Raw genomic sequence first — 24794 nt, 5'->3', positions numbered from 1 at the left:
GGAGAAGAAACAGTGTCACAGTCCTAGAACCTGAATCCCCAACCCCATAACCCCACTGCCATCCTGGGTCTGACTCAGTAAGGTTTTCTAAGAAAGGTGACTAATGTGAGCCTCAACTCTGGGCAAAACATGGGGACCTGCCTTCAGACACACTTCTGAGATTTCAGGGGTTACATTAGGCACTCAGGGTTCCTGTTAAGTTCTGAAGGACAAAGTCAGACGGGTCCCAGACAACCTCAGATTTATGGGCCAATCATACAAATGGAGACAGCTTTAGTTGCTGACCAATTCTACTGCAGTATATTGGAAAAGACCCTGATGCTGGAAAAGAATGAGAGCAGGAGGAGAAGGAGGCGACAGAGGATGAGAAGGTTGGATGGCGTCACCAACTCAATGGACATGAATTTGAGCAAACTCCGGGAGATGGTGAAGGACAGGGAAGCCTGGCATGCTGCAGTCCATGGGGTCACAAAAAGTCAGACACGACTGAGCAACTGAACAACAATATTCAGATTCTGCTAGACTTGCATTTGCCTGTCTGCTTTTCTTAGCTGTATATTAAGGAATGCACGCCCTATCAGGATTCTTACTGTACTTAACAATCCTACAATTTTATGTCCTGTCTACCAACTCAGCCCATCTATGGAGGAGCAGTGTTATTCTGTCTAGCACAGGCCCTTGCTACCTCTGCAAGAGTCCCTTTTCCGTTGTGATGAGTGCAGATCTGGGACACTGATTGATCAACCATATTGACTGCAGTCCTACTGGGTACAGAGCACTGAGCTGGCACTGGCATATCACAGGAATTCTTGAGTTCCTGACACCAGCTAATAGGAACTTAAAATTTAGGAGGAGAATAAGTTGTTTTTCAAAACTCAAGAAGTTTTCAAGATTCTGGTCTCCTATGAGAAAAAGGTAGAGACTTGCGAGAAGAAAACATCCTGGCAATGGTTTGTAGGGCTCTCTCTACTGGGCTTTCCTGGTGGCTCAGATGGTAAAGAATCTGCCTACAATGCAGGAGACCCAAGTTTGATCCTTGAGTTGGGAAGATCCCCTGGAGAAGAGGATGGCAACCCACTCAAGTATTCTTGCCTGGAAAATTCCATGGACAGAGGAACCTGGTGGGCTACTGTCCGCGGGGTTGCAAAGAGTCAGATATGATTGAGCGACTTAACACTACCCTACTTGATGGTCCAAAGGTTTTATTGACAGTGGTGATGGTGGTACGTGTGTACCACGGGTGAGCTGAAAAGAAGATACAAAGTCTTCCCGCAAGGGCTGGTGATGCTAGGGAAGTTTGGACGAAGGGAATCCTAAGGCCAGTGTCCTGTACATGGTGAGTGATAGCCCACTTAATAGTAGACCCCGCATTCAGTTTAGTAGAATTCAGAATCCTTTAAAATTAAGTAGAAAAGAAGAGAAGAAAATGGAATGGAACACAAAACAGGATGAGTACGATTTCAGAAAACTCTTGTCTCTAGTTTATATATGTGTGTTTATGTCTGTGGGTATACATAACTTTATGCACACATATGTTCTGATATAAGATGTGTTTCTTGCTCCAGATCAAGTCAAAAATACTTGAGAAATGCTAATAAAAAAGTTAACACACTTCCCAGTAAGCCAGGCACGCATTTCAATGCAAGAGTCAACAACTGTTTATCAACACAAGCCACTGCATATGTGGTAGGCACGCTGGCTAAATGAGAGAAAGTAATACATTCAAAAACAAGCTAATAGCTGCCAAAGCAATAAGCTCCCTGACACTGCCAAAGCCAAAGCTGATGTTCATATTACACTCTACTTTGGCTTTGATCATTCTATAAAATCTTCCACTGCTGAACTAAAAAAGGAAGAAAGCTTCATTAAACTTGCGCCTTTGTGGCTGCTGAGCTGGGTTTTGGAGCGTAACTTAAAAACTTCTAATTTGGGAAACAACTTTTAAAAAGGTATTATGCCCCAACTTTTGTACCTTCTCTACCCTCAATATAAAATTTCATGCAGGAAATCCAGTCTGCTAGCACAAGATTCATTTCTGCTGAATTACATCACTTTATTTTTCAAATGCCTTTCTCAGGACAATTTCAAGGAGCTGGGAGTGACAATTAAGTCACTACTTGAGAAGTTAGCTGAATAAGGTCAGATGCCAAGTGAGTGAAGACATCAGGTCTCTTGCCTCTGAGCCTGATGTCCAGCCATCTACCAGGGAGGCGCTCTGACCAGAAGACAGACCACTGAGGAATATCCTACTCCTCTCCATCACTTTTCCCAGGATTCCTTTCCTAGGCTGGTATCCAAAGAATTGATGAAGCACTAGGATATTAGGCAAAAGAATGAAGGAGATCATTCTGGAACTGCCGAACAGAAGTACTGCATTAGACTCCTTCACAAGTCATGTGGGAAATTTCAGAATTTGTCACTAACCCCCAGAACCACACAGGGGCAGATATCAATGGATTCAAGGAATCTTTAGATACTCTAAATGCTAAATTCCCAGTGGTTACAGAGGACCCTTAAAAGAATATTTCAAAATATGATTGTAAGGAAACGAAGTTGCTAGCAGAAGGGTAAATGGTATTTTTTTTTTTTACCATAAAGAATAAAACTTGTAAACTTTGTTAAACTTTGGCTATGTGCCAGGCTTGAAGTTTTACATGTAATATCTCACAACCACTCAGTAAGTTATTTTTCACATTTATAGGTGAGGAAACTGAGGCTCAGAGAGGTGAAATGATTTTTCCAGTGTTATATGGCTAATAAGTGGCAGTGCTGAGATTCAAACCAAGTCTGTCTAATTCCAAATACCATGATCTCAACCATCTTTGCTGCATTCCAAATGTGCATCTTGGTGATACTTCTTGACTGAACACTCCCTCTACAGGAGACAGATGAGCTCGGAAATAAGATCCTGAGCTTGAGTCTCAATTCACTTGCTTACTAGAAATAAGACTCTGGGCAAGTTTCCCAATCTCCTAAGTTTCTGTTCTCTTGTCTATAAACCATGAATAATAATAACAAAGCTTATCAATTTTTGAGAGTTAAATACTGCATATAAATCATTTAGCAGAATGTGAGCATATAGTTAAGTACTCAAAAAAATTAGAAATTATAATGATAGTATTAAGAAATTCATTGAACTGATGAATGGATATGTCATGACCTTTAAGTACCATTTCTTAGTTACTACTAAAAAAAGAAAAAAGATGAGGAAGAGAAAGGAGAAGAGTGGGAAATAAGGGTGCAAAATGGGAGAAAGAAGAAAATAAAGAGAAAAAGGAATGTAAGGATATATTTAATGAGAAAAAAATTTAATTTTAGATATTTTTCAGAGTATTTCAGACTTATTCAGAAGATGTAAATGAGGCTTCTTGATCCTATCTCACCCCAATCCCAGAACATATTTAATCTCACTGGCACGTAGTAGGGTTCCAGATAGCGAGAAAGTAATCCTAACCCTCTTTCCAGTTGCCTACAGTTCTAGACAAACATATAAACAAGTAATGTTTGTAATATATCAGCTACACAGGCAATAACAGACACATGCACAATTTAGAGTTCAAATAACCATGAGATGAGGCATTCTTTTTTTTTCAAGGAGGGCTAGAAAATAACCTGCTGCTGCTACTGCTGCTAAATCGCTTCAGTCGTGTCTGACTCTGTGCGACCCCATAGACGGCAGCCCACCAGGCTCCTCTGTCCACAGGATTCTCTAGGCAAGAACGCTGGAGTGGGCTGCCGTGTCCTTCTCCGAGAAACCAACCTACATCCTAATAATTACACTAACTCCAGGTTGCTGCCAGGCTCTGGGGTAAAAGGCAAATAGACACGTTCCAAGAGGAATCCTCCCCCTCCCTCCAGCACAATCCAAGAGGACTTTGTGGAAATGGAGGCTTTAGTAGACTCTGAAAGACAACTGTCAAGGTAGGGACCTGGTGTTTTTGGCAAAATTTAGTCTCAGTCACTAACTCAGTCAAGGCACTGAGCCTTGACTACATTTTAATTCTAAAAATCCATGCTGTTGTTCCCTCTCCAAACAGACTGCAAGCTCCATGACAGCAGGGCCCTGTTGCATCTAATGGTGGTGGAAGAATGAGGCACTTAATAAATATTTCCTGGCTGAGCTGTACTTCTAGCTCCCTGAAACAGAGCAGATGAATTATCCAAAGTTTAAAACACAGTCTTGCATGTATGTATGAACAACACCAGGTCCCTCAAATGTGCATTTTGCCTAGTAAGACATCAGCTCTCAGGACGAATTATTTCAATAAATATCTTTCTAATAACCTGAGTGAAAAAGCTCTCTGAAAACAAATTGCACTGGGCTGCCCTCTGCGATGCTTCTGACTTTTGAGTGAAAGACAATCATGCTCCTGGTCTGTCTGCAAGAAGAGGCTGCATGAGGACCAGCAGCTGAGTACCCTCTAATGTGACCCCACAGCTCTGCTGGCACTTGGAAGATTAATTCCACATCTGGGGCTACTGGGATGTTTTATTCACTTACTTAGGTATTTGGGGGGGGGTGCCTACAGAATTATCCTCAGCCTCACAGAATCCACTCCCCCATTTTATTTATCATGAGAAAATACTGTGGGATGCTGTAAGTGTGAGGCATCTGATGCAAAATCCCCTCCCGAATTTCACAACAGAACTCTCTGGTGAGTTCCTCTCCCAGTTAGGAACTGGAAGGCTCCCAACTCCAGAGAGAGAGGAGAGAAGCTGAGATCCATTATGTAACTCTGTTGCTGCTGCTGCTGCTAAGTTGCTTCAGTCATGTTCAACTCTGTGCGACCCCATAGACGGCAGCCCACCAGGCTCCCTCGTCCCTGAGATTCTCCAGGCAAGAACACTGGAGTGGGTTGCCATTTCCTTCTCCAATGCATAAAAGTGAAAAGTGAAAGTGAAGTCACTCAGTCATGTCTGCCTCTTAGCGACCCCATGGACTGCAGCCCACCAGGCTCCTCCATCCATGGGATTTTCCAGGCAAGAGTACTGGAGTGGGGTGCCATTGCGTTCTCCGTATGTAACTCTGGAAAACCAAAATGGACTTTTCTTTAAATGTCCGAGTTACCATCATCTCCCACTCAACACCTACCAGATCGCACACATTATTGCTCAGTCGCCAACACAGAAATAAAGCCAGGTGAGAAAAGGCCACGAGGACAGTGCTTCATCAGACAGTATGGATCCAACAAGGGAGACTTGAGAGTGTCAGAAGGTACTGACTCCATCTGGGTCTCGACTCTCAGCTACTGAGACGGAAAGAGAGGACTAGTTTGAAAAATGGTCTCAAGTCACAGTGGTTTTCAGCCTTTCCCACAAGCCCCGTGGCAGGCGATGGTCACAGAGCACAAAGCCTGGATTATGAGTAACTACCTGTGACCTGGCGATAATGCACTCTGTTCTCTCACATGCAACAAAGTTTATTCAAATGAAGGCAAGTAGGATGATTTGCAGAGGGCTAAGTAGGATGATTTGCAGAGGGCTAAGTAGGATGATTTGCAGAGGGCTAACTAGGAATGCACTTGAACACTTTTGAGAACGCAGGTCCCTTATAAAAATCACAGAGTGCTTAGGGGATACACCACTGTGGAAAATTGCTGCCATGGAGGCCATGCTCTGATGCCAGTAAGGGTTGACACTGATTGCCTATTTTTTTCCCCCCATTTCCCAATTTTGGAGGGCAAATCCAGGGCCTTTTCTTCACATTCCACACACTTACCTTCTGGACTAACTAAAGCCAGCAGTTTCCCAATCAAACAAATGAGACTCCCCCAGCCAGCAAGTTATTCCAGTCAGAGACACTGCAGTATGAGGGGGATGCATGGTGTGTTAGGATGAGACCTTCCACAGCTCGACTCAGGTTAGGTCCAGGTACCGCCGGGGTGGCTTCTGACATGGTTCTAATTCCAGTAAGAAGAAAACTGCCGATGGAGTATTCAGCTCAGGATTCTGCCCCTGACAGTTACTCCAAGAGACCCTCTGTGAAACAGCGGAACTGTCCTCTGCTACTGTGTCCACTTTAGTTATTTCTACAACAACCAACTTCACTTAGGTTCACTCCCACACATGGCCCCCAAGAAAGGGGTGTGTGTATATATATATATATATAAATCTTTTCATTAAAATAAGGGGGTTGAGGACTTCTCTGGCGGTCTAGCAGTAACACTCTGCACTCCCAATGCAGGGGGTGCAGGTTTGACCCTTGGTCAGGGAACAGAGATCTCACATGCTGGGCAGTGTGGCCAAAAATAAAATAAATAAAATTAAGGGAGCTGAGAAAGGGAAGAGATTAGATATTTTAGGTCCATTCAGCATTTCCTAGTGTTAGAAGACAGGAAAGTGGATATCGAGGAAGTTTCATTTCCCATACTTCTGGCAAAATAAAGACTTTCTGAGCACTGCAGACATGAGATGTGGCCAGGCGCGGGGGCTGGACATCACAGCCGTATCTACCCGCAGGTCTCTGCCAATCCTCCTCTCCATGACATCTACCTAGAGCAAATACCAGACATGGCCTCTGAGCAAAACAGACAGAGGTGTCATGTGAGAAACACATCAGAGTCTATCTTTTGCCTGAATCTTATTTAAAAGAAGAGAGGGGAAAAAAGGAAATTACATGTATGCTAATATACCAATGACCTTAAGTACAAATTACTTGCTACCTCAACCAAACATTGGAAGTTTGATTTTTACTTCACTTCCACACAGGGCAATAGGAGAGTGAGTGAGTGAGAGAGATTACAGGTAGCGAGGTACCATTAGTTATTCTGCTCTTGTATCTGACTTCAGGAAACACTTCGTCCCAGCCAAAGCAATGACTCATCCGCCGCTGCCAATGTCACAATAGGAGCCTGATTTGCGGCAGCAGAGCAAACAGCAAACGCTCCTGAGAAGAAAAGCTCCGCTCCAGCATTTCTGAAAGATTGATTAAAGTCAGTGCAGAAGACGGAAAAACACCATCACCCTTTCACATGAGAGAGGGATGACCACAACACAACTTGATAGTTCAGAAAATCAGCACAAACATTTCTGCATCTGTTTGTGGTTGCTGCTGTTTTGTCTTATTTTGTTTTTTGGCATGTAATGAAATATAATATTATAGAAATCAGGCCCAAGGAGATCTGGGGAGAAGCTGAAATTATATTATATGAATATTCTAAAGAAATGATGAAACTGCTAGCCACTATATATCAGTGATAATTGGTAGAGTTCTTAAATTTAGATTTATATCCTAATCCACCCAACAATTACTATTGCCTATCCACTATGAAAAATTCTCTAAAGCAAGGATTAAGGTTATCACCTGCATAAGACAGGAAATGGTATGCTATGTGGGAAGGAACTGGTTATTTCAAGGTGGGAATGATCATTTCTAGATAAGGAAGGCTTTCTGGTAGAAGGGGACAATGAACTGATCTTAAAGGCTGAATAAAAATGTGGAATGTTCAGAAATGAGGGAGAAGTTTTTATGAATAACGAGCACAGAGATGAGGTGAGAAAGTGTACGGAGCCCAGCAGCAGTGAATAGTAATTCAGGCAGTCAAGAGGCAGAGGAGAGGCAAGGAGGAGAGCTACCAGATCTGCAGAGCAGATTCATGGAAGGTCATGACCCAGACTAAACACATGGACATGTGGGAAATGGGTTCAGCCTTCACAAGCTGTAAGCAGGACTTAAACAAAAGCTTTCACAATTAGAGCAGACAGGACTGGGACAGCCCCCTTCTGGGCCCTTTGGCCGCTGCAAAGGACTGAATGGATCGACAGGAGGAGTAAGGACAGCGAGGGTGTGCGGAGAAACAGCACTGAGGGGTGTGAAAAAGGTGACCATTTACCAATGAGCACAGGGCATTTCATAATCTCGGCAACTAATACAACCGACCAAGGTATGCTAACCGGATTTCAGTTCTAAGGTTAAGTAAACAAATAAGAGAGAGACAAATAAATATATAAATGCATGCCTAAAGCTTCCTTAAGCTTCTGTTTTTCAGATCTGTAGACTGGATCTCTACTTGGGCATCCCATAGATACCTCAAACTCAGCAGGTCTAAAACTAACCCCATCGTATTCTTTCCTAAACATGTAATATCTTATGACCACTTAGGGAATGGTGTCACAAACTCCTCAGGCACTCACGCCATGATCTGGGAATCATTACCAGGCCTAGAACATCATTGTCAGCACATGAACCACCTTCCTAGTTTGGGTGAATCATCACTGAGTGAATTTTGATGGGAGCCAGGGCTACTCTCTCTCACACTGTGTGTCTGCCTCCAGGACCTTCTAAAATTTCCAGAACAAATCAAACATAAGGTAGTCCTGAATCTCAGGGACTCTTGCATTTTTCCAATAAGACTATCTTCCTATCCCCTGACTTTCTGATCACCTTCCATAACACTTTAGGGATACAGTTGAAATATAGTCAAACATGTTCTTCAAATACATTAGTTTAATTATGTCTATATTAAATTAAGTAATATATTCATCTGGAAATACTCTATTATTCAACTCTGACATTTTATAAATCAATAATAAATTGTTTTTGATAATTTTTCTTTAAGAATTCTCACTATTTCTCTTCCCACTGTTTCTGAAACTCAGTAATATGTTGGTCTTACTGGAATATTCTCCAGTTTTCTTAATTTTTTTTTTTTCTCACCATTGCTCATCCTTTTTTTTATCTTTCTGGAAATTTCTGCAGCTTCATCTTCTAAACCTTTTACTGAACGATCTACTTCATAAATGATTAATTTTCAAGAATTTCTTATTCTCTGAATGAATAGGTTCCTACTCTTTTTTTCACAAAGGCTGTGTCTTTCTCTTATATCTTTGAGGATTTAACTGTTTTCTTTGAAGTTTTCTTCTGCTCCCTGCATTGCTCTGATGTCTTTGAGTTCTCTTTTCCTGTTTCTTCACTCTGGTCTCTGTCTTTCATGCTGGATACTTTAATCAAAGGTTGAGTGACTCTTAGCTATTTACTCATATTTAATAATGAAGCATGAAAAAGCTGTTTTGAAGCTAGCATACGAACTGGTAGACTTCACGATAATGTATTTGAGCAAAACGCCAGGTTAATTTTTTTTTTACTACATAGAGTATTAGTTAGGTTATAGGCTAAGTTGCCACAACAAAGAGGTCCCCAAATACAGTGGCTCACACGTTAAGCGTTTACTTCTGTCTCCTTTACCATTTCATAGTCGATGGCTGGTCCGGGCTGCTGCTGCTCTTTCTATTCTATCCTGCCGCTCCGCTGTCTCCCAGGGTCTTGTCCTTCCCTTATCAGCACCACAACCACAGCCCACCCTAGAAGGGAAGGAGGGAAAGGGGAGCACAAAGCAGGGGCTCCTCACAGGGCTCAGAAAAGTTTAGTCAGCGGTCACACCTCACTGCAAGGGAGCCTTGGAAATGTAGTTGCAGCCTAGGCAGCCATGTGCCTTGCCAAAACTTGCAGGTATTCTATTAGTAAAAAGGATAGAAGGGAAAAGAGATAGGGGCGGGGGCATTAGAGCCTTCTCCAAATTATGGACTCCCAAATGTCAGGATCTTGCTACAGGTGGATTGTCCAACCTCCTCCCTTGCAACATCCAGGCTGCTGGCATCCACTCTCAAGTGTTCCTCAGGCCACCTCCTCTGTGCCTCATACCTGAGTCTGGCAGTCTTTTGGTTTACTTCTTCCAGAGGATAACCTTCTTGTTTTATGTGAGGAGGGGAAGGAGGCAAGGTCTGGCTTCCTGTCTGAGGGGAATGGGATGGGGATCTGCGGTGCAATGACTCCTTGGACAGACTTTCTTCTAAATCCCCTACTTCTCAGCCTTCTACCCCACCCGTCTCCTGTGGTCCCCAATGCCTTTATTTTTTCAGGTGTTTTTTGAATGCCTATATTGCAGGAAGTTGTTTTACTTTCCTTACCATTCTTACCATCCTTCTGTCACTTTTCAGTCTTTAAAAATTCTAGTTCAAGGTTACATATATCTCTCCTAGTGTCATCAAAGGTGAATCTGAATTTCTGTTTCTTGTTCACTTTATTATTTTGGGGAGCTGAAAAAGGGGAAAGATGTGAAAATGGCTTTCCTTCTCCATCTTGAAACTGGAAATAGTTTTTTCATCTGTACATGATATTATCACTGGAAATTTTATCCCAAGCCACAAATATCCATTTGCTATTTTAAAATAAGAAGAGTTTTATTTTTCCATTCATCCTGTGGGTGTACACTCATGATCTCCACAAAGTAACCACTAATTGTATTTCATACTAAAGTGATCTTTAAAAGGCTTATTTGCAATGATATCCAAGACTTGCAAAGTCATTCCCCACCCCTGCCCCCAAATACTTATTAAATCTATATTGAATTTCTTTGTTTCCTTGGTCAAATGACCTCTATAAGCATACAAACCAGCAGTGACATAGGTAGTTCTGGGCTACTGTGTCTTTCCTAAACAGTTCTTTGTGGCCCAAAATAAAGTAATTGACAGAGTGCCCTACCATGGAAAAGGTTTTAAAGATCTTAATATAAGGCAACTCTCTTTATCCTGAAAGATAATTTTGAGGAACAAAACTTTGTATAAAAACTTTATAATTTGGCATGTCTTTTACTTTCCTATTTTCACTTATGTTAGATTATGTACATGGTACACGCTCTTCAATTTCCTTCTCCGGCTAGCTCATGCTCATTCTTCGAGACTCATTCAGGTGTCAGCTCCTACAAGAAGCCCGTTCTGACTGCCTCCCGGAGCTCTTCCAAAGGCTGATCAAGTGCTATCCCTGCGTTTCTGTACCACTCACTGCTTCCCTAAATAGCATTTACTATATTGTAGTCCCTGGTTTATTTGTCATTTTCCTCCACTAAACTGTGGGCTTCTGGAGGACAAGGTCCATATCTTATTTAATCTTCACATTCCGAGCGCCTATAAACCATGCCTGGAACATAGCGCTTGCTGGTTATATATTCACTTATTGAAGGAATAAAAGAAATCCTGGCTTCTAACTGGGATAAAAGTCCCTCAATGAAATGAAGGGCAGAGGAGTCAGGAAGGATCATTCACTTTGGTTATTTCCATTTACTCATTCCCTCAATGGCTCAGTATTATCTGAGTCAAGCATAGAAAACATCTTCTATAAGACTCAATTCAATGACATTTCAGGAAGAGAAACTCACCTTGGAGAATAAAGCCACTGGATTGCTGGTCAGATAAAACAATGCATAAATGTAGGCTTTGAGTATCTGTCTTAGTCAAGGCCCTTTGGCTGCGATGGGCAGGTTAAAGTTGGTGGGGGGTGGAATTTATGGACTCAGAAAACACAGAAGCCCTGTAATGTGCAGCCATACTAGAGAGAAGAGCCGTAGAGGACGGGAAAACTTCATGAGCACCTTGGGTTATAGCCTTCCCTCTTCTATATGCCAACCAGGTACCGGGGAGAAAACAGCAGTTGCCCTAGTGTGGATTCTGACTCCCAGGCTGGACAGCTGACCGCACGGTGTGAGCTTCTCTACTGCCTTCATCCGCTGCAGCTGCCATGACAGTGGCCCATCTGTCACGTGGGATGGCTCCCAAGTCACGGGGATGCAGGCGGGCTTACAGATGTTCTAATGGGACTCACGGTGGCGGAAGGGCAGCATCAGAGTAAGTTTCTGAGGTAGACAGGAAAGGGCTGGAGGAAAGCAGACACGACCTAGGAATCTTCTTTTAAATGGCCAGGCATACTATTAGTGGCTTCAGGCGTCTCCGCCTCTTTGTGACTCCATGGACTGCAGCCTGCCAGGTTACTCTGTCCATGGGGTTTCCCAGGCAAGAATACTAGAGTCTGTGGCCATTTCCTTCTCCAGGGAATCTTCCCAGCCCAGGGATTGAAGCTGGGTCTCCCACATTGCAGGCAGACTCTTTACCATCTGAGCTACCAGGGAAGACCAACCATCAGGCATGCACCTCAGCTAAATGCAAGAGCACCTCTGTGACTAAGCCTAACCACCGACCCCCTGCTTAAAGTCGTGGTTGGTCTCCAAGGACCAAGCAAGCCAGGAGAGAGGCAAACCGGGCAAAATGTAAAGCACATATGCTCAGCAAGACTGCGTTGATTTTTGTGCAGTTTATTGACTCCTCCAGGGACTCTTTCTCAGGGGTCACTCCCCCACTTCAGTCTGTATTAGGTGCTTCCTCCCCAGCCACCCTGTGCTTTGGGAGATCTTTGGCATATCTCTCCCAGGACATTTATCATCTGCATCCTTGTCAATCTTCCCCACTTCTTGAGGTTGGGGATGATACCATGTATTTTTTGGTATGAACAAAGGTATACTTTTTTTTTTTTAATTGGAGGATAATTGCTTTACAATGTTGTGGTGGTCTCTGCCGCACATCAACGTGATTCAGTCATAATTATATATGTAGTCCTCCTCTCTTGAGCCTCCCTCCCCCAAGGGTACACTTTTAATAAATGAATATTATGCCATAAGATCTGTAATCTTGGAGCCTACTATACACCTGGGTCATGTTAGAACAATGAGCAATTTAAAAAATCAGGAATGAAATTAAAACATCTAGAAATTAATTGCTTTTTAAAAGTTCTATATAGATTTAATACTTTCACCTGATTTCATACATTAATATCAGCAGGGCAGATATCCATATGTTCATCTTCCAGAAGTCTGTAAGTTCGGAGGTAATTATAAGACAAAACTTTATTATGGTCGGTCTCAATACACAGGAGACTAGTGCAGGGAGTCTGGCTGGGGTTCATAACAAAGCCGAGGACTAACTGATTCTGACGGTGGCTGATTTTGTTTTCACAATGGTCGATTTAAGCTGACAATAACCATCCTACTTCTAGATTTAGAGACTTTTTTTTCCAGGTGCAAAGATGACCTGAATTTGCTGCAGGTTTAGTTCTGCTTAAATGCATCTAGATGGCATATAGGCCATTACTCGTCTCAGCTAAACTTGGAGAAAAGGGAGATTTTGACGGTTCTCTTATTCTTTGATGTTGATGTTTTACATAAAGGTCCATTTCCATATCTGTAAATTGAGCACAGGGTCATCCTTCTCCCAAGGCCACAGTGAAGGGATAAATAAGATGATGTCAGTTCACCACAGTGCCTGCCTAGGACATTGCAGGTTCTTGGTCCATGTTTATGGATCTGAATCAATTTAATTAAATAAGAATTCAAGTCCAAAGATGCTTCTTTTTCTTTTCCCTCACAGAAGGCAACTTTTCTTATAAAGAATTTCTTTCTCAGAGGATTGCCGTAGAGAAAACAAAGTTTTGATGAAACAGTGGGGAACAAAAAGTCTGAAAAACAGAAGATCTGGATGTTGTTCACTGCTTCCTCTAAGCTGCTCCACCTGCTCCAGCCCCACTCAATTCTCTTCTGCTGAGAAACCTGAGGCCTTCATCGTATTATTTCTCCTCTGCTTCAGGAGGTGAGGGGAAGCCAAAGGGGGAGTCAGGAAGCATGTCAGAAGGTGTCTTTTCTTCCCTTGCCTGCTGGAGCATCAAATCAGAAACCCATGGTTCCCTCCCGACAGCTCTGGCACCACGGGGCCACAGCCAAGTCAGTCTGACATGGTAGAGATGGATTCAGAAGAGGCCAGGGCCAATAAAGGCTGAGCCCTCCAGGGCCCCAGGACACAGAATGAATCAAAGACAGCACTGAAGTGCAAAGCAGAATTCCAGTCACCCCTACCTAAAGTGCTTGTCACATTTTGCCTATCCACCGTCAGCACCCCTGTCTAAGTCACTCTCATTTTTGCTTGAATGACTGCAAGCCATTTACATGCTCACCGACCCCAGGCCTTTCACACTCTCATAGTAGCCAGAGGATCTTTTAACAAAGTAGGTCAGAGAGGGGCCAGAATCTGCACCGCTGGCTCACTAGCTCCGGCCTTGCTCGCCTCTCTAGATGCAGTTTTGCTCACTCCCCTGGGGTACACTGATAAATCCTTCCAGTCCCCTCCTTTCCTTGGGTCTTTGCCTCCTCGGTGAACACTCTTCCCCTGACTTGCCTCAGCGTCTCCTCTTTCGGTTTCAGCTGAACTGCCCACTGCCTCAGTAGCACTTCAGCAGGCCCCCTGCTTGTGTTTTACGCACCCTGCACTGTTCCTTCACAACATTCATGGCAACTGACAATTTTATATTCGTTTCATGATTATTGTTTCATGTCCACTGTCACCTGCAGAGGACAAGCTCCTGAGGGCAGAGAGTCTGTTTTACGAACCACTGCGTAGCCAGGACCCAACATTCTGCTTGGCTCATTGCTAAGTGTGTGTGCTTATCACTCACTCGCGTCCAGCTCTTTGTGACCCCATGGACTGTATCCCGCCAGGCTCCTCTGTCCATGGGGATTCTCCGGACAAGAATACTGGAGTGGGTTGCCATGACCTCCTCCAGGGGATCTTCCCAACCTAGGGATCGAACCCAGGTCTCCTGCATTGCAGGTGGATTCATTACCGACTGAGCCACCAGGGAAGCCCTGTTAAGTAAGTTGAAAGCGAAAAGGTGTATGTTAAGCACCCACTCTTTTGTTGGGGATGTCCTCTGGAGTAGCACTGAAACCTCTCCTAAGAGCTATATTATATATATTATCTATAGGAAGAATCTTCATAGAGAAGGGTTCCTTTTCACAAAATTTCTAGCAAGACATTATTTTCAACCCACCACGGTTCCATATGATGAACTATTTTCAATCACAGCCACACTTAACCAGTGTTTAGTATCAGTTTGAAGTGCTGGATTACCTGATATAAGCTTTACACGAACGAGTTCATGGAACTCTGAACCTGGGGCTCTTTGTGACTCAGTTTCCCTATCAGTAAAAGGAGTGGGTTTGAAGAAACTGCCCTCTGAAACTCCAATTAAAAATCAGACTTATAAAGAAGATATTATGACTATCTTATTATTTCTGGAAAACATGAGAACAGGTAGCTCGCAAGATAAAAATGACCAAGAGTAACCAAAAAAGCTAATTTAAAAAAATGAAGCACCATCTTTGCTGATCAGATTGGCCAAAGTGAAAAATAATAAGACTCTTGTGTAATATTTCCTTTTTCAAAAAAATAATTTTCATCACTGTACACTATTTGAAGTGGCTATCTGGCACTATGTACAAAACGTCTTAACATATGTTGCTGTTCAGTCGCTCAGTCATGTCCAACTCTTTGCAACCCCATGGACTGCAGCACGCCAGGCTTTCCTGTCATTCACCCTCTCCCAGAGCTTGAGCAAACTCACGTCCATCGAGTTGGTGATGCCATCCAGCCATCTCGTCCTCTGTCGTCCCCTTCTCCTCCTGCCCTCAACCTCTACCAGCATCAGGGTGGCAGATTTTATTTTCCAAAGATGGCCACAACAACAGAGCCCTTTGTCCCCTTATGCTCGTCCCACAATGTGATCCTGACGCTGCTCTGTTGAGAGGTGGGAGTCTACGTGTCCTCCCCAACCTGCATGGGCCTCTGCAGTGGAAGTGATGCCGCATGGATTCCAAGCCCAAGTCAGAAAAGACCACATTGCTTCTACCAGTGCTCTAGGGGCACACAAGCCTTTGGAGCCCTAAGCTGCCATGTGAGAGGCCTAGCTACCCTGAAGTGACAGGCTAGAGATGACATACAGATAGAGAAGAAAGCTGGGGAGTTCTAGCTGTTCCCACCCCAGGGATGAAACTCCTCCCCACCCAGCACCACACAGCTGAGTAAAGGCCTTCAGAAGAGTCCAGCCTCCCCAGCTAATGTCAAATGGAACAGAAATAAGCCACCCTAACTGAAGCCTGTCCAGACTGCAGATTCATGAGTAAAATTAATGATGTTCCAAGTACTAAGTTTTGGGTAGTTTGTTATATAGCACTAAATAATTAAAACATTATATATATTGCTAGGTTAAAAGATATCTGTATTCATACATATATAATATATAGATAGAGTTCTGGAGTAGTTATATAGTACTAGATAACTAGAATACTATATATTATATATATGCTAATATAGTATAATATATATTACTGCATTTAAAGATATCTATATAATTTATACATCTGTATTTACATATCAGTCTATCTATATATAGGTGTATACAGATAGATATTTTTAACCTAGCAATTTCAATTCTAGGAATTTATGTTAAGATAATACTTAGAAAATATGCAAAAAATGACTCTGTAGCATTATTCATAAAATGAAATATTTTGAAACAATCTAAAATGTTCAGCAATAGGCAAATGGTTAAACATATTTCTCCATATTCATATGATCAGTTACTAAGCAGCCAACAAAAAGGTGATGATATGAAGCTGCAGTTGCTGACAAGATAGTGAGTCATGAATCAAAAATTATAATTAATCAAATTCTTTGTGCCTAAGGTCCATTTTTCTTACCGGTTTTTTATAGGACCTTATGTGCAAATAAATGGACCTTGGGTGTAAAAAACTAGATTAATCATATTCATCAGTAGCTCATGCCTGGCTCTTTTTAAATTTTTTTATCCATACAAAGATATTAAAGGATATTTGCGTGCACCCTCACCAGCAACTAACCCTCCCTCCCTCCCTCTCTCTCCCTCTCTCTCTCTCATGGGTAGAAAACAGTCCCATTTTTTATATATCTAGGATATAAACTTCTTGTCATATGTTGCAAATATTTTTCCTGTCTGTTTTTAAACTGTCTTCATGGCATGTTTTGTAGCACAGATGTTATCGTATGGTCAGATTTGACATGGTCAAACCTCTCAATCGTTTCCTTTACAGTTGCTTAGACCTTTGTTTTAAGAGCTAAAGACACTGTTAATGATTAGCATTAGTGAGCGCCACAGCCGCTGAGCAGACTCGCCCGGACGGGCCTGTCCTTCCTGCCCTGAGCACTGAGGTCTGACCTCCAGTTATACTTCGCTGCCACTGTTCAGGGAGCCTATACTTCTGTGATCCTGGGTTCTAGACAAGTGGTTTGTCCGATACTTTTGTTCAAAAAAGAGCAATTCCATTCCTCAATGAACTAAGCCTTACTGATGGGGATGTGAGCTGGTATCTAATGTGCCTCTAGCACTACAAAGCATGCCAATATATTTCTTGTTCCTCCAAGGAAACAAAAATAACCTTCAAAATAATCTTTCCATAGGCATTTCATAAGATGCAAGTTTCTAAGTTCTACAGTTTTTCCTAAACACAATCTCTCAGTGGTTTATGCAAACCCAGGCAGCTCCAGCTTCAGATATCTTATCAGCTTTTGATGAAAGCCGTGACTTGACAAATACCCTAAGATTTATTGCTTTACGGCATCTGGCTAGATATGAGTTCATGAGATTTTATAATTCTTCCTCGAGTCCCATTGTATTTCTTCAAGCACATAATCTTGTGTTTTATAGTGAAAATAGTGTGAGGCATTTTAATTCTTTTAAAATCCACAGTATGAAGATACCTTAAAATTCACTTTTATTATAAGTCTACAAATGTCAATGAATTGTTGAAAACATGATCTAAAACAAAATAGGGTGTTGTCCTCTGAATAAGATAGGAAGGTGGGGCAGAGGGCAGTGTGTGCTTAATTCCCTATTAATGCTTGGGGAAAATCAGAGAGTTCCCTTGGCTTTAACTGTACCACTATGGTAATTTCTGAGTCTATATTTTCAGTCGTAATCATCCACCTAAGTTCTAATTGTCCACCAAAACTTTTCCACTTGTCATGTCATATACAATGAAGTCAAGTAAAACCACATCAGCCTACCATTTCCCAACTTCTGACAGTGGTACCACCAATACTTGAAATCCTGCGGTCACCTTTGCCCTTCTGTTTACCCAATCAAATCCTGTTGACTTTTTAACCATTTATTCATTCAATAGACACTGACTATACATCTACTCCCTTCTATTGTAGTAAAATATTATTATTGTTTAGTCTTTGAGTTGTGTCTGACTCTTTTGCAGCCCCATGGACTGTAGTCTGCCAGGCTCCTCTGTTCATGGGATTTCCTAGGCAAGAATCCTGGAGTGGGTTGCCATGAACCAGGGGATCTTCCTGACTCAGGGATCGAACCCGCATCTCCTGCACTGGTAGACGGGTTCTTTACCACTGAGTCATCAGGGAAAACCCATTTTAAGCCACTACACACCTATTAACATTTGCTAAAATCAAAAGGACTGAACACATGGATTACTGACAAGGATGTGGAGGAAATGTCATTCATATACTGCTAGTGGGAATGCAACTTCGGAAACACACTTTGGCAGTTTCTTTTAAAGTTAACCATACATCTATCATACGATCAGCCACTTCACTCCTCGGAATTTCCCCAAGAGAAATGAAAACATACCAAAGAGAATGAAAACATGCAAAGAGTGTTCTGTTATACTAGAATACTCATTCATCGAAGCCCCAAGTGGGAAACTACCTAAATGTCCATCAGTAGATGAATGGATAAACAAACTGTGACACAGCCATACTGTGTCATAACAATGAATACTACATACAATGAAACACTAGCAGGCAATGAAAAGGAATGAACCATTTATACACGCTATACACAGATGGATCTGAGTTATTCAGAATAATTATGCTGAGTTAAAAAGTCAGACAGAGAACAAACATACTGCATGATTCCATTATATAAAACTCTTAACAATGTAAACTAATACAATATGACAGAAAGTAGATTAGTGGTTACCTAGGGTGGGGGTAGGGGAACAGGAATGGGCATGGAGGAAGGGGCTATGTCTCTGCTGTTGGAGATGGGTTGTTTTCATTTTTGTCCATATTTATAAACTTACCAAAACTGCCATAAACATTATCAAAAATTATCAAACTTATCAAAAATGCCAAAACAGCCTTATTCACCTATAGTGTTCTTTTATGATGCAAAGTGTATATTCAGTAAATGTTCTTTAGTGAATTAGTCACTGGGGGATTAACTGTATAGCTGCCTGAATGTCAAGTCTGAAAAACTAAATTGCTGGGTCAAAGAACAGCCAGATTTTAGCAATTTTTAAATTTTTAACAGTGGCAAATTTTGCTCCAAAAAGATGCCAGCTGTTAAGTGGGTTTATATTTATTTTTTTGTACCATAATTTATCCATACATAACTACTGCTGATCTGTTGATGAAAATGTTCAGTCTTTTTTTTAATATGCAATTATTTTTCTATTGTCCTGTAGGCAGGACAAGAAGTAACAGCTAGAACTGGACATGGAACAACAGACTGGTTCAAAGCTAAGAAAAGGAGTACGTCAAGGCTGTATATTGTCACCCTGCTTATTTAACTTACATGCAGAGTACATCATGCGAAATGCTGGGCTGGATGAAGCTCAAGCTGGAATCAAGATTGCCGGGAGAAATGTCAGTAACCTCAGATATGCAGATGACACCACCCTTATGGCAGGAAGCGAAGAGGAACTAAAGAGCCTCTTGATGAAGGTGAAAGAGGAAAGTGAAAAAGCTGGCTTAAAACTCAACATTCAAAAAACTAAGATCATGGCATCTGGTCCCATCACTTCATGGCATATAGATGGGGGAACAATGGAAACAGTGAGAGACTCTTTTCTTGGGCTCCAAATCACTGCAGATGGTGACTGCAGCCATGAAATTAAAAGACGCTCCTTGAAAGAAAAGCTATGACAAATCTATACAGTGTATTAAAAAGCAGAGACATCACTTTGCTGACAAAGGTCCATATAGTCAAAGCTATAGTTTTTCCAGTAGTCATGTATGGATGTGAGAGTTGGACCATAAAGAAGGCTGAGTGCCAGAGAACTGATGCTTTCGAACTGTGGTGCTGAAGAAGACTCTTCAAGACTGGACAGCAAGATCAAACCAGTCAATCCTAAAGGAAATCAACCCTGAATATTCATTGGAAACACTAGTGCTGAAGCCGAAGCTCCAATACTTTGACCACCTGATGTGAAGAGCCGACTCATTGGAAAAGAGCCTGATGCTGGTAAAGTTTGAGGGCAAAAGGAGAAGGTGACAACAGAGGATGAGATGGCTGGATGGCATCACTGACTCAATAGACATGAGTTGAGCAAGCTCTGGGAGTTAGTGATGGACAGGGAAGCCTGGCATGCTGCAGTCCATGGGGTCACAAAGAGTAGGACACAACTCAGTAACTGAAAAACAACAATAATCTGTCAATGAATTTGACTTTTTTATTATTTGCTTATTAGCCATTTTCACTCCTTCTTCTAGCTCTTTTTGTACCAAATTTGTATAGCACACAATTAACACTCTAATAATATTTTTATTTGTATTGAATCATCTGGCGTTTTATCACCTTACCATACAATGTGGGTATATATGTTGATGTTGTCTTTGTGTAGCTTATGTAGAGGCTTGACAGGGCCACTTATTAGTTGCTGCTGTTGGCCTTACAATCCAAGCATGCAATATTATTGTTCACTAATTGTTTTTTCCCATGTGTATATAGAACATATTTTTATTTTTTATTTTCTTTCATGTGTATTTTTTACGTAGATTTTAAATTAATGGATACAGTGCTCCGTGCTCAGTCACCTTACTCGTGTCCAACTCTTGCGACCCCATGGACCATAGCCCGCCAGGCTCCTCTGTCCATGGGGTTTTCCAGGCAAGAATACTGGAATGGATTGCCATTTCCTCTTCCAGGGGTTCTTCCCAACCCAGGGATCAAACCCATGTCTCCTGTGTCTCCTTCATTGCAAGAGCATTCTTTACCACTAAGCCACCAGGAAAGCCCCTAACTGAAATAGGGGCCATATTAGTTATACATTACAAATGTAAAGGAAGCTTATGTAACTTAGTTGTATGTAACTAGTGGGTGCTCTGAGTCAAAACATAAAAAATCCAACTATGGTTCTGCAGCACTATTTTTAAGGGATTTAGAGCACATTCCTTTAACTACAGTTTTCTCCTGTACAAAACGTGGGCAAACTCAGAATAAGGACATAAACTTTGCAGAACAGCATAAATAAGACACCAGAATGGCCACCAGGAACCCAGGACAGCGCCCCTATTCACAGATCTCCCTCGTGTGGCCTATTCATTCTATCCACTCAGAGAGTTCTTGAGTCCTACTGGGTGCTGACGACATAAGAGTGATCAAACTAGACCATGTTCCTGACCCCAGAAAAGTTAAGGTCTACTGTGGAGAAGAGAAAAATAGACAATTATAATATAGTCTGGTATGTGCTATATAACAGGGAACTATAGAATGACATCAGAATATGTCCAAGGGGTACCTTGATAAATAGATGCATAAGAGATTCCATTCTACCTTTTAATGAATATATTATGAAATCCTTAAAGTACTTAAGAGTGCTTTATTATTATATTGGATCATCTGTAATTTAGCAAACAACAGGTTCTTTCAAAATTAAATTATATTTAAGTATAATAAACATATAGAAAGCACTCCTATCTTAAGTATACAGCAGGATGAGCCTTGGCAAACTGATACAATCATGTAATCAGCCCCCAGAAGAAGAAATCAAACAGTGCCAGCATCCAGAAGTCTTCTCCATGCTCCCTAAATAGGCTTCTAACAGAACAGAGTGGTTTTTCCTGAACTTTTAAATGAAATCATGTAGCACGAATTCTTCTGTGTCTGGCTTTGTGTCTAGTTGTGGACTGCACATTATCACCACTGTTTTGTATTCCCTGTGTGAATCCACAGATTTATCTCAACATATGTTGACAGACTGTTGGCTAATTTTTAGGTTAGGGCTATTATTAGCATTGCTCCTATGGCATTCTAAAACATATCTTCTAGTTAATATACGTATGCATTTCTATTCAAGATTCACTTAGGACTGGAGTTGGTGGATCCTACACTGTGTGTACATTCAGTTTTAGAAATAGGCAACAGGAACTTTTAATATCACAGAATAGGCAGAAATAGAACTTTCAGATTTGCTTGGAATTAACAAGTAATTTGATTAGTTGCTATTTGTTGAGCCCCTCCTGTTAGCCACGAATTGTGCTACATGTTTTTTTCTGACTTTTGCCTCATAGCCCTCAGGAAAACATTTCTGCTATAAGATTAAATAAAAAGCCAGAATATAAAACTGTGTGTTTGTGTGTGTGTGTGTGTGTATATATATATATTCAGAACTGTGTTAAAATATCATGGTAAACAGGAAAACAACCTGGAAGTAAAATAAGTCAGCAACATAAGAATAATTATCTTTATTAAGTGGAAGATCTATTAACAATTTTTTTCTACTTTTTTATATTTTCTAGGACTACCAGCCATATAAAATTTCACATAAGTTTTGATCTGAGTCCACAGCATACCTGACTGAAGACAGTATGGTGTTCAAAAGCTACAATATTCTCCAATCTGCAAGGAACCTAGTGAAAGCGGAATGACTAACAGAGAATTCTATGTCACACATTTAGCATATGCTTCTTAAATGTTCTTATATTTTGTTGCAAAGTCTTAGACTCACAAAAAAGAAAATCACAATTAGAAGAGGTGTTTTCAAATACCTTTAGCTCTGCAAGCGTTTTTTTTTTTTTTTTTAACATTTTATATGGAAAGCTAATACTTAAAAGTGAGGGACTTGGAGCATTTGGTAGAAGCCTTGGGAACCAGAGCCCACTTGCTTAGCTCTCTAAGGTAGATGGTCCTAAGCGTCTTCAATTCAATCCATTCATTTTCTAAAGAAAAAAAAAAAAGCCAAAACAAGGCCATAAAACAAGATAGCTGCAGATCTTTTGATTTGGGAGTCTAATCTTTTCCAACCCATCATGGACTTCCCCGGTAGCTCAGCTGATAAAGAATCTACCTCCAATGCAAGAAACCCCGGTCCAATTCCTGGGTCGGGAAGATCCACTGGAGAAAGGACAGGCTACCCACTCTCTCCAGTGTTCTTGGGTTTCCTTGGTGGCTCAGCTGGTAAAGAATCCGCCTGCAACATGAAGACCTGGGTTTGACCCCTGGGTTGCGAAGATCCCCTGGAGAAGGGAAAGGCTACCCACTCCAGTATTCTGGCCTGGAGAATTTCATAGACTGTATAGTCCATGAGGCCACAAAGAGTCGGACACAACTGAGTGACTTAAGATTGCATTTCAAGTGGACTCTACACTCACCAATTATAGAAGCAATGTCTTACATCTCCATGTCTCCCATCCAGGCCAGCAAAGACAGACGGCAGTACTCAGAGCATCTTTTCTAATCAAACAATTGATATACACTTGCTATTCAATTGGAAAAGGCCAGACAGATCACCACCCAAGGTGAAATATATACAAAAAAGTTTACACATGCTTTTTATAAAGAAACTAGGGACCATTTCAGTCTCCAAACCTAATCTGCTCAGTGGCACCAAGGACATTTCCCAACACCAATAAGAGGAAGATTAAGATGTTAAACAATAAATCAGCTGGGGTTATGTAATGGACTTAAAATCAACAGCAGGAAGACCTATATTGAAGAAACTCCTACCAGCCTAGAGCAATTAATTTGGTGAACAGATGGGAAGGGAAGTGGACTATTTTCAAGCTTTAAAAGGAAGATAAAAGACACAAAGAAATAATAAGCAGTAAGCCCCACAGTGCAGGGGCAAACATGAGGGCATGCCTTTCTTTGTTGTCCAAGAAATATTCATTGCTATATTGATTTTTATTACTATATTGGCTCCAAGTTTTATCCTGTCACTTGTTGCTCCATCAATAAAGGAAGCGAGTGCTGGAGAGAAAGTGCACAGCAGAGATATCCAAGGAAGCAGTGGGCTGAAGAGGCGCTCCTGAATGCTGGTCCATGCCTTTCCCTAGCTGAGTTTATGAAAGGGCAAGCTTCTCTTTATTTAGAAAATAGCATACCGTTCTTTTAGAACTGAAGTTTATAATAATGTGGCATTTGTATTAACAAAGAAGCATCAGGGTACAGGTTCAATAAAGTCGTACTGTGGATTCTTAAAATTGTGTTTGAGCTGTTTTTGCACTGGTGATCCACACACAGCACAGCATCTGGCAACAAAGGCAGGTGCCCGAGGCTTGATTCATGGACGTGCACCAGTGGCCAGCTCAGGACAGGCGCTCAACAAAAGAAGTTGATTATCTTGGTTTTGTTTCAATACAGTGCCTAATGTTGGAGGAGGACACCATCACTGCAGTGACTGGGGTTAGAGGATAAGGCAGAATGTCAGTCTTAGAGGAACCAGAATGCCAGGAGGGCTCCAAGTTAGGGCCCCAACACCGAAACCCAGTACACAGTGAAAGTTGAACCAGCAGCAAGGCTGACTCGATGCTCCTTATACATTCATGTCTAGCTGGACACTGAGAAACTTCATGTGCAGTCAGAACACTTGCTTTTCATGGTCAGGATTTTAACTCACAACAAGACCTTTAAGATGCATTTCCAAGAATAAATTTCATCTAAAAAAATGGAGGTTTCTCTGTATTACACAGTAATATCTCAAAGAATCATTTTAAAACAATCTTGAATCACTTCCTAAAGGTCCAAGAGACATTGGGGAGTCTCCAACACGAGGCTCCTACCACTCTAACCTGTCACCGTGCCTCAGCTTCAAATGACAAAGATAAAAGTTCTAAATATTGGTACCCAATAAAGCATGCTAAGTCTAGCTATAAGATTTTTTCTTTATAAGAATTTAACTACCCCAAGACTCAAAATCAAATATAATACAGAGAATAACAGGGAACTGGGGAAAGAGAAAAATAGAAGAGAGAAATAAAAGAGAGGTAAAGAAAAGGGTCCAGGGAAGCAGAGGGAAGGGGCTTCCCTTATTGCACTAGTGGTAAAGAATCTACTGCAATGCAGGAGACCTAAGACACATGGGTTTGATCCCTGGGTCAGGAAGATCCCCTGGAGAAGGGCATGGCAACCCACTCCAGTA

At 41.6% G+C, this 24794-nt stretch overlaps 1 protein-coding gene across 3 annotated transcripts in view; it reads right to left on the bottom strand.

Annotated features, from left to right (window-relative positions):
* The window catches only part of CRACD (capping protein inhibiting regulator of actin dynamics), a 292820-nt gene that overhangs the window by 69844 nt on the left and 198182 nt on the right, over positions 1-24794 (bottom strand). Inside the window, exon 1 of one of the 3 annotated variants that reach the window (XM_043447893.1) lies at positions 5093-5203. The exons of the other annotated variants lie outside the window; for them this stretch is intronic. The gene's annotated coding sequence lies outside the window, so the exon portion shown is untranslated. Of the gene's footprint in view, positions 1-5092; positions 5204-24794 lie in introns of those variants that run through there. 3 annotated transcript variants of the gene reach the window in all.

This window comes from Cervus canadensis, chromosome 26 (genome assembly GCF_019320065.1).
Source record: "Cervus canadensis isolate Bull #8, Minnesota chromosome 26, ASM1932006v1, whole genome shotgun sequence".
NCBI classification, from domain to species: Eukaryota; Metazoa; Chordata; class Mammalia; order Artiodactyla; family Cervidae; genus Cervus; species Cervus canadensis.
This window is presented reverse-complemented; position numbering and strand designations above follow the sequence as displayed.